This window comes from Eubalaena glacialis, chromosome 1 (genome assembly GCF_028564815.1).
Source record: "Eubalaena glacialis isolate mEubGla1 chromosome 1, mEubGla1.1.hap2.+ XY, whole genome shotgun sequence".
Lineage (NCBI taxonomy): Eukaryota > Metazoa > Chordata > Mammalia > Artiodactyla > Balaenidae > Eubalaena > Eubalaena glacialis.
Genome location: NC_083716.1, coordinates 92,402,064 through 92,415,704, shown reverse-complemented (window position 1 = coordinate 92,415,704; position 13,641 = coordinate 92,402,064). Strand labels below are relative to the sequence as shown.

At 73.3% G+C, this 13,641-nt stretch overlaps 7 non-coding genes and 6 pseudogenes across 7 annotated transcripts; all 13 read right to left on the bottom strand.

Annotated features, from left to right (window-relative positions):
- Positions 1-155: 155 nt before the first annotated feature.
- LOC133075546 (5S ribosomal RNA) lies at positions 156-274 on the bottom strand (annotated as a pseudogene).
- A 908-nt stretch (positions 275-1,182) lies between these two features.
- Positions 1,183-1,301, bottom strand: LOC133075539 (5S ribosomal RNA; annotated as a pseudogene).
- A 946-nt stretch (positions 1,302-2,247) lies between these two features.
- LOC133079506 (5S ribosomal RNA) lies at positions 2,248-2,366 on the bottom strand. Its single transcript, XR_009698220.1, has one exon. It is a non-coding gene; the product is annotated as a 5S ribosomal RNA (ribosomal RNA).
- A 918-nt stretch (positions 2,367-3,284) lies between these two features.
- On the bottom strand, positions 3,285-3,403 carry LOC133079504 (5S ribosomal RNA). Its single transcript, XR_009698218.1, has one exon. It is a non-coding gene; the product is annotated as a 5S ribosomal RNA (ribosomal RNA).
- Positions 3,404-4,311: 908 nt separating this feature from the next.
- LOC133075534 (5S ribosomal RNA) lies at positions 4,312-4,430 on the bottom strand (annotated as a pseudogene).
- Positions 4,431-5,340: 910 nt separating this feature from the next.
- LOC133079493 (5S ribosomal RNA) lies at positions 5,341-5,459 on the bottom strand. Its single transcript, XR_009698215.1, has one exon. It is a non-coding gene; the product is annotated as a 5S ribosomal RNA (ribosomal RNA).
- A 911-nt stretch (positions 5,460-6,370) lies between these two features.
- LOC133075528 (5S ribosomal RNA) lies at positions 6,371-6,489 on the bottom strand (annotated as a pseudogene).
- A 946-nt stretch (positions 6,490-7,435) lies between these two features.
- LOC133104196 (5S ribosomal RNA) lies at positions 7,436-7,554 on the bottom strand. The gene has a single exon (XR_009703497.1). It is a non-coding gene; the product is annotated as a 5S ribosomal RNA (ribosomal RNA).
- A 919-nt stretch (positions 7,555-8,473) lies between these two features.
- Positions 8,474-8,592, bottom strand: LOC133079491 (5S ribosomal RNA). The gene has a single exon (XR_009698214.1). It is a non-coding gene; the product is annotated as a 5S ribosomal RNA (ribosomal RNA).
- Positions 8,593-9,502: 910 nt separating this feature from the next.
- On the bottom strand, positions 9,503-9,621 carry LOC133075522 (5S ribosomal RNA; annotated as a pseudogene).
- A 910-nt stretch (positions 9,622-10,531) lies between these two features.
- On the bottom strand, positions 10,532-10,650 carry LOC133079485 (5S ribosomal RNA). Its single transcript, XR_009698213.1, has one exon. It is a non-coding gene; the product is annotated as a 5S ribosomal RNA (ribosomal RNA).
- Positions 10,651-11,568: 918 nt separating this feature from the next.
- LOC133079480 (5S ribosomal RNA) lies at positions 11,569-11,687 on the bottom strand. Its single transcript, XR_009698209.1, has one exon. It is a non-coding gene; the product is annotated as a 5S ribosomal RNA (ribosomal RNA).
- Positions 11,688-12,595: 908 nt separating this feature from the next.
- LOC133075516 (5S ribosomal RNA) lies at positions 12,596-12,714 on the bottom strand (annotated as a pseudogene).
- Between the last annotated feature and the right edge of the window lie 927 nt (positions 12,715-13,641).

Below are 13,641 nucleotides of genomic sequence, written 5' to 3'. Positions count from 1 at the left end.
GGCCGCATGTCCAGCCAGCTCGGCGGGGAGCGATCCCTCCGGCGCGCTGTGTTGGGAGGGACGTGAGGAGGTGAGGCCTGCAGCGGTGCTCAGCGGGGGCGGAGGCGGCCTCGGCCGCGGGCCACTAAATGTCAAGGCGGAGCGGGAGGCAAAAAAGCCTACAGCACTCGGTATTCCCATGTGGTCTCCCATCCAGGTACGAAACAGGCCAGACCCTGATTAGCTTCCGAGATCAGACGAGGTGTGGTGCGTTCAGGGAGGTGTGGCCGTAGAATGCAGCGGGGGCCACGGTGTGCCTCTTGAGGCTTAGCTTCGCTGGTGCTGGCGACTTACCGCCAGCCCGGCAGCCAACCCTCTCCGGCGCGGCCCTGCCGTCCGCCCAGGCAAGCGACAGGAGGCCTCGAGGGCCCGGGGGTGGTGGAGTTGTGGGCGACTTCGCAGCTCAGGTCAGGCGGGACCCTCCAGGCCTGTAGGCGCTTGGCCCTCCGCCCCAGAGCCGCTCAACGCTCACAGGACTTGGCCCCGGAGGCTTAAGGGCCTGTGGCCCTCGGTCCCTTGTGCATTCCCCACCCTGTCAATCCACACAGTGCTAGGCGCAGCCCAGCCACGGCCTGGCCGGCCCGCCTGCCCAACGGCAGTTGGCCCGAAGCCACTGGGAGCCACCATTGAGCCGGCACGGCCCCTTAGACACAGCAACGCCACCCTTGCCCCCACGCCAACTGCCGAGCAAAGTTCCCGGCGCCTGGTGTCTAGCCAGCCCAGCGAACCGGTCCCAGCCCACGACCCCGCTCCCACTCTCGGCCGTGGCGAAGTGGCAAAGGGTGGGCTTTTTCCGGAGGGAGCTGTGGAGAGACACACGGGCAGACAGGGGGCTGCGGCGCGGCTGGGCTCCGGTGGGGGCGGCCAAGTGCAGGTCGAGGGCTTCGTGGGCCGCACGGACGGCACCCCGGCCTGCGGCGGAGTCTGGGTCCGGGCCAGCCACCACGGGAGCGGCTGGGGTGGCGGCTGCCTTCCAGGGCCGCATTCTGGCCGCATGTCCAGCCAGCTCGGCGGGGAGCGATCCCTCCGGCGCGCTGTGTTGGGAGGGACGTGAGGAGGTGAGGCCTGCAGCGGTGCTCAGCGGGGGCGGAGGCGGCCTCGGCCGCGGGCCACTAAATGTCAAGGCGGAGCGGGAGGCAAAAAAGCCTACAGCACTCGGTATTCCCATGTGGTCTCCCATCCAGGTACGAAACAGGCCAGACCCTGATTAGCTTCCGAGATCAGACGAGGTGTGGTGCGTTCAGGGAGGTGTGGCCGTAGAATGCAGCGGGGGCCACGGTGTGCCTCTTGAGGCTTAGCTTCGCTGGTGCTGGCGACTTACCGCCAGCCCGGCAGCCAACCCTCTCCGGCGCGGCCCTGCCGTCCGCCCAGGCAAGCGACAGGAGGCCTCGAGGGCCCGGGGGTGGTGGAGTTGTGGGCGACTTCGCAGCTCAGGTCAGGCGGGACCCTCCAGGCCTGTAGGCGCTTGGCCCTCCGCCCCAGAGCCGCTCAACGCTCACAGGACTTGGCCCCGGAGGCTTAAGGGCCTGTGGCCCTCGGTCCCTTGTGCATTCCCCACCCTGTCAATCCACACAGTGCTAGGCGCAGCCCAGCCACGGCCTGGCCGGCCTGCCTGCCCAACGGCAGTTGGCCCGAAGCCACTGGGATCCACCATTGAGCCGGCAATGCCCCTTAGACACAGCAACGCCACCCTTGCCCCCACGCCAACTGCCGAGCAAAGTTCCCGGCGCCTGGTGTCTAGCCAGCCCAGCGAACCGGTCCCAGCCCACGACCCCGCTCCCACTCTTGGCCGTGGCGAAGTGGCAAAGGGTGGGCTTTTTCCGGAGGGAGCTGTGGAGAGACACACGGGCAGACAGGGGGCTGCGGCGCGGCTGGGCTCCGGTGGGGGCGGCCAAGTGCAGGTCGAGGGCTTCGTGGGCCGCACGGACGGCACCCCGGCCTGCGGCGGAGTCTGGGTCCGGGCCAGCCACCACGGGAGCGGCTGGGGTGGCGGCTGCCTTCCAGGGCCGCCTTCTGGCCGCCTGGCCGGCCAGGCCGGCGCGGAGCGCCCCCTCTGGCGCGCTGTGGTGGGAGGGGCCGGAGGAGGTGGGGCCTGCAGCGCTGCCCGGCGGGGGCGGGGGCGGGGGCGGAGGCAGCGGCCTCGGCCTCGGCCTCGGCCTCGGCCTAGGCCGCGGGCGACTAAAGGAGAAGGCGGAGCGGGAGGCAAAAAGCCTACAGCACCCGGTATTCCCAGGCGGTCTCCCATCCAAGTACTAACCAGGCCCGACCCTGCTTAGCTTCCGAGATCAGACGAGATCGGGCGCGTTCAGGGTGGTATGGCCGTAGACGTTAAGAGGGGCCCGCGGAGTGCCTCTTGAGGCCCAGCTTCGCTGGCGCTTGCGCCTCCCCGCCAGGCCGGCGGCCAGCCCGCCCCGGCAGGGCCCCGCCGCCCGCCCAGGCAGGGCAACGGCGGCCTCGGGTACCAGGGGGGTGGCGGAGGGTTCGGCGACCTCCCAGCCCAGGGCGGGCGGGACCCACCAAACCGTTCGGCACTTGGCGCCCCGCCCCAGATCCCGCACGTCGCTCACAGGGACGTGGCCCCGGAGGCTTCAGGGCCCGGGGCCCGCGGTCCCTTGGGCCTCCCCTCTGCCCGCCCACGCGGCGCTAGGCGCAGCCCAGCCGCAGCCCGGGCCGGCCCTCCTGCCCGACGGCAGTCGGCCCTTAACCCACTGGGAGCCACCATTGAGTCGGCACGGCCCCTTAGCCCCAGCAAGGCCACCCTTGCCCCCACGCCACCCGCCGAGCACAGGACCCGGCGCCTTGTGGCCGGCCGGCCCGGAGCACCGGCCCCGGCCCCCGCCCCCGCTCCCGCCCCCGGCCGTGGCGAAACGGCGGAGGGGGGGCTTTTTCCGGAGGGAGCTGTGGAGAGACACACCGGCAGATAGGTGGCTGCGCCGGGGCTGGGCGCTGGTGGGGGCGGCCAGGTGCAGGTCAAGGGGCTCGCGGGCCGCACGGCCGGCACCCGGGCCTGAGGCGGAGTCTGGGTTCAGGCCAGCCACCCCGGGAGCGGCTGGGATGCGGCTGCCTTCCAGGGCCGCCTTCTGGCCGCCTGGCCGGCCAGGCAGGCGGAGAGCGCCCCCTCTGGCGCGCTGTGGTGGGAGGGGCCGGAGGAGGTGGGGCCTGCAGCGGTGCCCGGCGGGGGCGGGGGCGGGGGCGGGGGCGGAGGCGGCGGGCGACTAAAGGAGAAGGCGGAGCGGGAGGCAAAAAGCCTACAGCACCCGGTATTCCCAGGCGGTCTCCCATCCAAGTACTAACCAGGCCCGACCCTGCTTAGCTTCCGAGATCAGACGAGATCGGGCGCGTTCAGGGTGGTATGGCCGTAGACGCAGGAGGGGCCCGCGCGGTGCCTCTTGAGGCCCAGCTTCGCTGGCGCCTGCGCCTTACCGCCATGCCGGCGGCCAGCCCTCTCCGGCAGGGCCCTGCCGCCCGCCCAGGCAGGCGACAGGAGGCCTCGGGGACCCGGGGGTGGCGGAGTGGTGGGCCACCTCGCAGCCCAGGGCGGGCGGGACGCTCCAGGCCCGTCGGCGCTTGGCGCCCCGCCGCAGATCCCGCTCGACGCTCACAGGGACGCGGCCCCGGAGGCTTCAGGGCCCGGCGGCCGCGGTCCCTTGGGCATCCCCCCCTGCCCGCCCACGCGGAGTTAGGCGCAGCCCGGCCACGGCCGGGCCGGCCCTCCGGCCGGGCAGCAGCTGGCCCGAAGCCACTGGGAGCCACCATGGAGTGGGCACGGCCCCTTAGCCCCAGCAAGGCCCCCCCTTGCCCCCACGCCGCCCGCCGAGCACAGGACCCCGGCCCTGGTGGCCGGCAGGCCCGGAGAAGCGGCCCCGGCCCCCGCCCCCGCTCCCGCCCCCGGCCGTGGCGAAACGGCGGAGGGGGGGCTTTTTCCGGAGGGAGCTGTGGAGAGACACACGGGCAGACAGGGGGCTGCGGCGCGGCTGGGCTCCGGTGGGGGCGGCCAAGTGCAGGTCGAGGGCTTCGTGGGCCGCACGGACGGTACCCCGGCCTGCGGCGGAGTCTGGGTCCGGGCCAGCCACCACGGGAGCGGCTGGGGTGGCGGCTGCCTTCCAGGGCCGCATTCTGGCCGCATGTCCAGCCAGCTCGGCGGGGAGCGATCCCTCCGGCGCGCTGTGTTGGGAGGGACGTGAGGAGGTGAGGCCTGCAGCGGTGCTCAGCGGGGCGGAGGCGGCCTCGGCCGCGGGCCACTAAATGTCAAGGCGGAGCGGGAGGCAAAAAAGCCTACAGCACTCGGTATTCCCATGTGGTCTCCCATCCAGGTACGAAACAGGCCAGACCCTGATTAGCTTCCGAGATCAGACGAGGTGTGGTGCGTTCAGGGAGGTGTGGCCGTAGAATGCAGCGGGGGCCACGGTGTGCCTCTTGAGGCTTAGCTTCGCTGGTGCTGGCGACTTACCGCCAGCCCGGCAGCCAACCCTCTCCGGCGCGGCCCTGCCGTCCGCCCAGGCAAGCGACAGGAGGCCTCGAGGGCCCGGGGGTGGTGGAGTTGTGGGCGACTTCGCAGCTCAGGTCAGGCGGGACCCTCCAGGCCTGTAGGCGCTTGGCCCTCCGCCCCAGAGCCGCTCAACGCTCACAGGACTTGGCCCCGGAGACTTAAGGGCCTGTGGCCCTCGGTCCCTTGTGCATTCCCCACCCTGTCAATCCACACAGTGCTAGGCGCAGCCCAGCCACGGCCTGGCCGGCCCGCCTGCCCAACGGCAGTTGGCCCGAAGCCACTGGGAGCCACCATTGAGCCGGCACGGCCCCTTAGACACAGCAACGCCACCCTTGCCCCCACGCCAACTGCCGAGCAAAGTTCCCGGCGCCTGGTGTCTAGCCAGCCCAGCGAACCGGTCCCAGCCCACGACCCCGCTCCCACTCTCGGCCGTGGCGAAGTGGCAAAGGGTGGGCTTTTTCCGGAGGGAGCTGTGGAGAGACACACGGGCAGACAGGGGGCTGCGGCGCGGCTGGGCTCCGGTGGGGGCGGCCAAGTGCAGGTCGAGGGCTTCGTGGGCCGCACGGACGGCACCCCGGCCTGCGGCGGAGTCTGGGTCCGGGCCAGCCACCACGGGAGCGGCTGGGGTGGCGGCTGCCTTCCAGGGCCGCCTTCTGGCCGCCTGGCCGGCCAGGCCGGCGCGGAGCGCCCCCTCTGGCGCGCTGTGGTGGGAGGGGCCGGAGGAGGTGGGGCCTGCAGCGCTGCCCGGCGGGGGCCGGGGCGGGGGCGGAGGCGGCGGGCGACTAAAGGAGAAGGCGGAGCGGGAGGCAAAAAGCCTACAGCACCCGGTATTCCCAGGCGGTCTCCCATCCAAGTACTAACCAGGCCCGACCCTGCTTAGCTTCCGAGATCAGACGAGATCGGGCGCGTTCAGGGTGGTATGGCCGTAGACGTTAAGAGGGGCCCGCGGAGTGCCTCTTGAGGCCCAGCTTCGCTGGCGCTTGCGCCTCCCCGCCAGCCCGGCGGCCAGCCCGCCCCGGCAGGGCCCCGCCGCCCGCCCAGGCAGGGCAACGGCGGCCTCGGGTACCAGGGGGGTGGCGGAGGGTTCGGCGACCTCCCAGCCCAGGGCGGGCGGGACCCACCAAACCGTTCGGCGCTTGGCGCCCCGCCCCAGATCCCGCACGTCGCTCACAGGGACGTGGCCCCGGAGGCTTCAGGGCCCGGGGCCCGCGGTCCCTTGGGCCTCCCCTCTGCCCGCCCACGCGGCGCTAGGCGCAGCCCAGCCGCAGCCCGGGCCGGCCCTCCTGCCCGACGGCAGTCGGCCCTTAACCCACTGGGAGCCACCATTGAGTCGGCACGGCCCCTTAGCCCCAGCAAGGCCACCCTTGCCCCCACGCCACCCGCCGAGCACAGGACCCGGCGCCTTGTGGCCGGCCGGCCCGGAGCACCGGCCCCGGCCCCCGCCCCCGCTCCCGCCCCCGGCCGTGGCGAAACGGCGGAGGGGGGGCTTTTTCCGGAGGGAGCTGTGGAGAGACACACGGGCAGACAGGGGGCTGCGGCGCGGCTGGGCTCCGGTGGGGGCGGCCAAGTGCAGGTCGAGGGCCTCGCGGGCCGCACGGACGGCACCCCGGCCTGCGGCGGAGTCTGGGTCCGGGCCAGCCACCACGGGAGCGGCTGGGGTGGCGGCTGCCTTCCAGGGCCGCATTCTGGCCGCATGTCCAGCCAGCTCGGCGGGGAGCGATCCCTCCGGCGCGCTGTGTTGGGAGGGACGTGAGGAGGTGAGGCCTGCAGCGGTGCTCAGCGGGGGCGGAGGCGGCCTCGGCCGCGGGCCACTAAATGTCAAGGCGGAGCGGGAGGCAAAAAAGCCTACAGCACTCGGTATTCCCATGTGGTCTCCCATCCAGGTACGAAACAGGCCAGACCCTGATTAGCTTCCGAGATCAGACGAGGTGTGGTGCGTTCAGGGAGGTGTGGCCGTAGAATGCAGCGGGGGCCACGGTGTGCCTCTTGAGGCTTAGCTTCGCTGGTGCTGGCGACTTACCGCCAGCCCGGCAGCCAACCCTCTCCGGCGCGGCCCTGCCGTCCGCCCAGGCAAGCGACAGGAGGCCTCGAGGGCCCGGGGGTGGTGGAGTTGTGGGCGACTTCGCAGCTCAGGTCAGGCGGGACCCTCCAGGCCTGTAGGCGCTTGGCCCTCCGCCCCAGAGCCGCTCAACGCTCACAGGACTTGGCCCCGGAGGCTTAAGGGCCTGTGGCCCTCGGTCCCTTGTGCATTCCCCACCCTGTCAATCCACACAGTGCTAGGCGCAGCCCAGCCACGGCCTGGCCGGCCCGCCTGCCCAACGGCAGTTGGCCCGAAGCCACTGGGAGCCACCATTGAGCCGGCACGGCCCCTTAGACACAGCAACGCCACCCTTGCCCCCACGCCAACTGCCGAGCAAAGTTCCCGGCGCCTGGTGTCTAGCCAGCCCAGCGAACCGGTCCCAGCCCACGACCCCGCTCCCACTCTCGGCCGTGGCGAAGTGGCAAAGGGTGGGCTTTTTCCGGAGGGAGCTGTGGAGAGACACACGGGCAGACAGGGGGCTGCGGCGCGGCTGGGCTCCGGTGGGGGCGGCCAAGTGCAGGTCGAGGGCTTCGTGGGCCGCACGGACGGCACCCCGGCCTGCGGCGGAGTCTGGGTCCGGGCCAGCCACCACGGGAGCGGCTGGGGTGGCGGCTGCCTTCCAGGGCCGCCTTCTGGCCGCCTGGCCGGCCAGGCCGGCGCGGAGCGCCCCCTCTGGCGCGCTGTGGTGGGAGGGGCCGGAGGAGGTGGGGCCTGCAGCGCTGCCCGGCGGGGGCGGGGGCGGGGGCGGAGGCAGCGGCCTCGGCCTTGGCCTCGGCCTCGGCCTAGGCCGCGGGCGACTAAAGGAGAAGGCGGAGCGGGAGGCAAAAAGCCTACAGCACCCGGTATTCCCAGGCGGTCTCCCATCAAAGTACTAACCAGGCCCGACCCTGCTTAGCTTCCGAGATCAGACGAGATCGGGCGCGTTCAGGGTGGTATGGCCGTAGACGTTAAAAGGGGCCCGCGGAGTGCCTCTTGAGGCCCAGCTTCGCTGGCGCTTGCGCCTCCCCGCCAGCCCGGCGGCCAGCCCGCCCCGGCAGGGCCCCGCCGCCCGCCCAGGCAGGGCAACGGCGGCCTCGGGTACCAGGGGGGGTGGCGGAGGGTTCGGCGACCTCCCAGCCCAGGGCGGGCGGGACCCACCAAACCGTTCGGCGCTTGGCGCCCCGCCCCAGATCCCGCACGTCGCTCACAGGGACGTGGCCCCGGAGGCTTCAGGGCCCGGGGCCCGCGGTCCCTTGGGCCTCCCCTCTGCCCGCCCACGCGGCGCTAGGCGCAGCCCAGCCGCAGCCCGGGCCGGCCCTCCTGCCCGACGGCAGTCGGCCCTTAACCCACTGGGAGCCACCATTGAGTCGGCACGGCCCCTTAGCCCCAGCAAGGCCACCCTTGCCCCCACGCCACCCGCCGAGCACAGGACCCGGCGCCTTGTGGCCGGCCGGCCCGGAGCACCGGCCCCGGCGCCCGCCCCCGCTCCCGCCCCCGGCCGTGGCGAAACGGCGGAGGGGGGGCTTTTTCCGGAGGGAGCTGTGGAGAGACACACCGGCAGATAGGTGGCTGCGCCGGGGCTGGGCGCTGGTGGGGGCGGCCAGGTGCAGGTCAAGGGGCTCGCGGGCCGCACGGCCGGCACCCGGGCCTGAGGCGGAGTCTGGGTTCAGGCCAGCCACCCCGGGAGCGGCTGGGATGCGGCTGCCTTCCAGGGCCGCCTTCTGGCCGCCTGGCCGGCCAGGCAGGCGGAGAGCGCCCCCTCTGGCGCGCTGTGGTGGGAGGGGCCGGAGGAGGTGGGGCCTGCAGCGGTGCCCGGTGGGGGCGGGGGCGGGGGCGGGGGCGGAGGCGGCGGGCGACTAAAGGAGAAGGCGGAGCGGGAGGCAAAAAGCCTACAGCACCCGGTATTCCCAGGCGGTCTCCCATCCAAGTACTAACCAGGCCCGACCCTGCTTAGCTTCCGAGATCAGACGAGATCGGGCGCGTTCAGGGTGGTATGGCCGTAGACGCAAGAGGGGCCCGCGCGGTGCCTCTTGAGGCCCCAGCTTCGCTGGCGCCTGCGCCTTACCGCCATGCCGGCGGCCAGCCCTCTCCCGCAGGGCCCTGCCGCCCGCCCAGGCAGGCGACAGGAGGCCTCGGGGACCCGGGGGTGGCGGAGTGGTGGGCCACCTCGCAGCCCAGGGCGGGCGGGACGCTCCAGGTCCGTCGGCTCTTGGCGCCCCGCCGCAGATCCCGCTCGACGCTCACAGGGACGCGGCCCCGGAGGCTTCAGGGCCCGGCGGCCGCGGTCCCTTGGGCATCCCCCCCTGCCCGCCCACGCGGAGTTAGGCGCAGCCCGGCCACGGCCGGGCCGGCCCTCCGGCCGGGCAGCAGCTGGCCCGAAGCCACTGGGAGCCACCATGGAGTGGGCACGGCCCCTTAGCCCCAGCAAGGCCCCCCCTTGCCCCCACGCCGCCCGCCGAGCACAGGACCCCGGCCCGGGTGGACGGCAGGCCCGGAGAAGCGGCCCCGGCCCCCGCCCCCGCTCCCGCCCCCGGCCGTGGCGAAACGGCGGAGGGGGGGGCTTTTTCCGGAGGGAGCTGTGGAGAGACACACGGGCAGACAGGGGGCTGCGGCGCGGCTGGGCTCCGGTGGGGGCGGCCAAGTGCAGGTCGAGGGCTTCGTGGGCCGCACGGACGGTACCCCGGCCTGCGGCGGAGTCTGGGTCCGGGCCAGCCACCACGGGAGCGGCTGGGGTGGCGGCTGCCTTCCAGGGCCGCATTCTGGCCGCATGTCCAGCCAGCTCGGCGGGGAGCGATCCCTCCGGCGCGCTGTGTTGGGAGGGACGTGAGGAGGTGAGGCCTGCAGCGGTGCTCAGCGGGGCGGAGGCGGCCTCGGCCGCGGGCCACTAAATGTCAAGGCGGAGCGGGAGGCAAAAAAGCCTACAGCACTCGGTATTCCCATGTGGTCTCCCATCCAGGTACGAAACAGGCCAGACCCTGATTAGCTTCCGAGATCAGACGAGGTGTGGTGCGTTCAGGGAGGTGTGGCCGTAGAATGCAGCGGGGGCCACGGTGTGCCTCTTGAGGCTTAGCTTTGCTGGTGCTGGCGACTTACCGCCAGCCCGGCAGCCAACCCTCTCCGGCGCGGCCCTGCCGTCTGCCCAGGCAAGCGACAGGAGGCCTCGAGGGCCCGGGGGTGGTGGAGTTGTGGGCGACTTCGCAGCTCAGGTCAGGCGGGACCCTCCAGGCCTGTAGGCGCTTGGCCCTCCGCCCCAGAGCCGCTCAACGCTCACAGGACTTGGCCCCGGAGGCTTAAGGGCCTGTGGCCCTCGGTCCCTTGTGCATTCCCCACCCTGTCAATCCACACAGTGCTAGGCGCAGCCCAGCCACGGCCTGGCCGGCCCGCCTGCCCAACGGCAGTTGGCCCGAAGCCACTGGGAGCCACCATTGAGCCGGCACGGCCCCTTAGACACAGCAACGCCACCCTTGCCCCCACGCCAACTGCCGAGCAAAGTTCCCGGCGCCTGGTGTCTAGCCAGCCCAGCGAACCGGTCCCAGCCCACGACCCCGCTCCCACTCTCGGCCGTGGCGAAGTGGCAAAGGGTGGGCTTTTTCCGGAGGGAGCTGTGGAGAGACACACGGGCAGACAGGGGGCTGCGGCGCGGCTGGGCTCCGGTGGGGGCGGCCAAGTGCAGGTCGAGGGCTTCGTGGGCCGCACGGACGGCACCCCGGCCTGCGGCGGAGTCTGGGTCCGGGCCAGCCACCACGGGAGCGGCTGGGGTGGCGGCTGCCTTCCAGGGCCGCCTTCTGGCCGCCTGGCCGGCCAGGCCGGCGCGGAGCGCCCCCTCTGGCGCGCTGTGGTGGGAGGGGCCGGAGGAGGTGGGGCCTGCAGCGCTGCCCGGCGGGGGCCGGGGCGGGGGCGGAGGCGGCGGGCGACTAAAGGAGAAGGCGGAGCGGGAGGCAAAAAGCCTACAGCACCCGGTATTCCCAGGCGGTCTCCCATCCAAGTACTAACCAGGCCCGACCCTGCTTAGCTTCCGAGATCAGACGAGATCGGGCGCGTTCAGGGTGGTATGGCCGTAGACGTTAAGAGGGGCCCGCGGAGTGCCTCTTGAGGCCCAGCTTCGCTGGCGCTTGCGCCTCCCCGCCAGCCCGGCGGCCAGCCCGCCCCGGCAGGGCCCCGCCGCCCGCCCAGGCAGGGCAACGGCGGCCTCGGGTACCAGGGGGGTGGCGGAGGGTTCGGCGACCTCCCAGCCCAGGGCGGGCGGGACCCACCAAACCGTTCGGCGCTTGGCGCCCCGCCCCAGATCCCGCACGTCGCTCACAGGGACGTGGCCCCGGAGGCTTCAGGGCCCGGGGCCCGCGGTCCCTTGGGCCTCCCCTCTGCCCGCCCACGCGGCGCTAGGCGCAGCCCAGCCGCAGCCCGGGCCGGCCCTCCTGCCCGACGGCAGTCGGCCCTTAACCCACTGGGAGCCACCATTGAGTCGGCACGGCCCCTTAGCCCCAGCAAGGCCACCCTTGCCCCCACGCCACCCGCCGAGCACAGGACCCGGCGCCTTGTGGCCGGCCGGCCCGGAGCACCGGCCCCGGCCCCCGCCCCCGCTCCCGCCCCCGGCCGTGGCGAAACGGCGGAGGGGGGGCTTTTTCCGGAGGGAGCTGTGGAGAGACACACCGGCAGATAGGTGGCTGCGCCGGGGCTGGGCGCTGGTGGGGGCGGCCAGGTGCAGGTCAAGGGGCTCGCGGGCCGCACGGCCGGCACCCGGGCCTGAGGCGGAGTCTGGGTTCAGGCCAGCCACCCCGGGAGCGGCTGGGATGCGGCTGCCTTCCAGGGCCGCCTTCTGGCCGCCTGGCCGGCCAGGCAGGCGGAGAGCGCCCCCTCTGGCGCGCTGTGGTGGGAGGGGCCGGAGGAGGTGGGGCCTGCAGCGGTGCCCGGCGGGGGCGGGGGCGGGGGCGGGGGCGGAGGCGGCGGGCGACTAAAGGAGAAGGCGGAGCGGGAGGCAAAAAGCCTACAGCACCCGGTATTCCCAGGCGGTCTCCCATCCAAGTACTAACCAGGCCCGACCCTGCTTAGCTTCCGAGATCAGACGAGATCGGGCGCGTTCAGGGTGGTATGGCCGTAGACGCAGGAGGGGCCCGCGCGGTGCCTCTTGAGGCCCAGCTTCGCTGGCGCCTGCGCCTTACCGCCATGCCGGCGGCCAGCCCTCTCCGGCAGGGCCCTGCCGCCCGCCCAGGCAGGCGACAGGAGGCCTCGGGGACCCGGGGGTGGCGGAGTGGTGGGCCACCTCGCAGCCCAGGGCGGGCGGGACGCTCCAGGCCCGTCGGCGCTTGGCGCCCCGCCGCAGATCCCGCTCGACGCTCACAGGGACGCGGCCCCGGAGGCTTCAGGGCCCGGCGGCCGCGGTCCCTTGGGCATCCCCCCCTGCCCGCCCACGCGGAGTTAGGCGCAGCCCGGCCACGGCCGGGCCGGCCCTCCGGCCGGGCAGCAGCTGGCCCGAAGCCACTGGGAGCCACCATGGAGTGGGCACGGCCCCTTAGCCCCAGCAAGGCCCCCCCTTGCCCCCACGCCGCCCGCCGAGCACAGGACCCCGGCCCTGGTGGACGGCAGGCCCGGAGAAGCGGCCCCGGCCCCCGCCCCCGCTCCCGCCCCCGGCCGTGGCGAAACGGCGGAGGGCGGGCTTTTTCCGGAGGGAGCTGTGGAGAGACACACGGGCAGACAGGGGGCTGCGGCGCGGCTGGGCTCCGGTGGGGGCGGCCAAGTGCAGGTCGAGGGCTTCGTGGGCCGCACGGACGGTACCCCGGCCTGCGGCGGAGTCTGGGTCCGGGCCAGCCACCACGGGAGCGGCTGGGGTGGCGGCTGCCTTCCAGGGCCGCATTCTGGCCGCATGTCCAGCCAGCTCGGCGGGGAGCGATCCCTCCGGCGCGCTGTGTTGGGAGGGACGTGAGGAGGTGAGGCCTGCAGCGGTGCTCAGCGGGGCGGAGGCGGCCTCGGCCGCGGGCCACTAAATGTCAAGGCGGAGCGGGAGGCAAAAAAGCCTACAGCACTCGGTATTCCCATGTGGTCTCCCATCCAGGTACGAAACAGGCCAGACCCTGATTAGCTTCCGAGATCAGACGAGGTGTGGTGCGTTCAGGGAGGTGTGGCCGTAGAATGCAGCGGGGGCCACGGTGTGCCTCTTGAGGCTTAGCTTCGCTGGTGCTGGTGACTTACCGCCAGCCCGGCAGCCAACCCTCTCCGGCGCGGCCCTGCCGTCCGCCCAGGCAAGCGACAGGAGGCCTCGAGGGCCCGGGGGTGGTGGAGTTGTGGGCGACTTCGCAGCTCAGGTCAGGCGGGACCCTCCAGGCCTGTAGGCGCTTGGCCCTCCGCCCCAGAGCCGCTCAACGCTCACAGGACTTGGCCCCGGAGACTTAAGGGCCTGTGGCCCTCGGTCCCTTGTGCATTCCCCACCCTGTCAATCCACACAGTGCTAGGCGCAGCCCAGCCACGGCCTGGCCGGCCCGCCTGCCCAACGGCAGTTGGCCCGAAGCCACTGGGAGCCACCATTGAGCCGGCACGGCCCCTTAGACACAGCAACGCCACCCTTGCCCCCACGCCAACTGCCGAGCAAAGTTCCCGGCGCCTGGTGTCTAGCCAGCCCAGCGAACCGGTCCCAGCCCACGACCCCGCTCCCACTCTCGGCCGTGGCGAAGTGGCAAAGGGTGGGCTTTTTCCGGAGGGAGCTGTGGAGAGACACACGGGCAGACAGGGGGCTGCGGCGCGGCTGGGCTCCGGTGGGGGCAGCCAAGTGCAGGTCGAGGGCTTCGTGGGCCGCACGGACGGCACCCCGGCCTGCGGCGGAGTCTGGGTCCGGGCCAGCCACCACGGGAGCGGCTGGGGTGGCGGCTGCCTTCCAGGGCCGCCTTCTGGCCGCCTGGCCGGCCAGGCCGGCGCGGAGCGCCCCCTCTGGCGCGCTGTGGTGGGAGGGGCCGGAGGAGGTGGGGCCTGCAGCGCTGCCCGGCGGGGGCGGGGGCGGGGGCGGAGGCAGCGGCCTCGGCCTTGGCCTCGGCCTCGGCCTAGGCCGCGGGCGACTAAAGGAGAA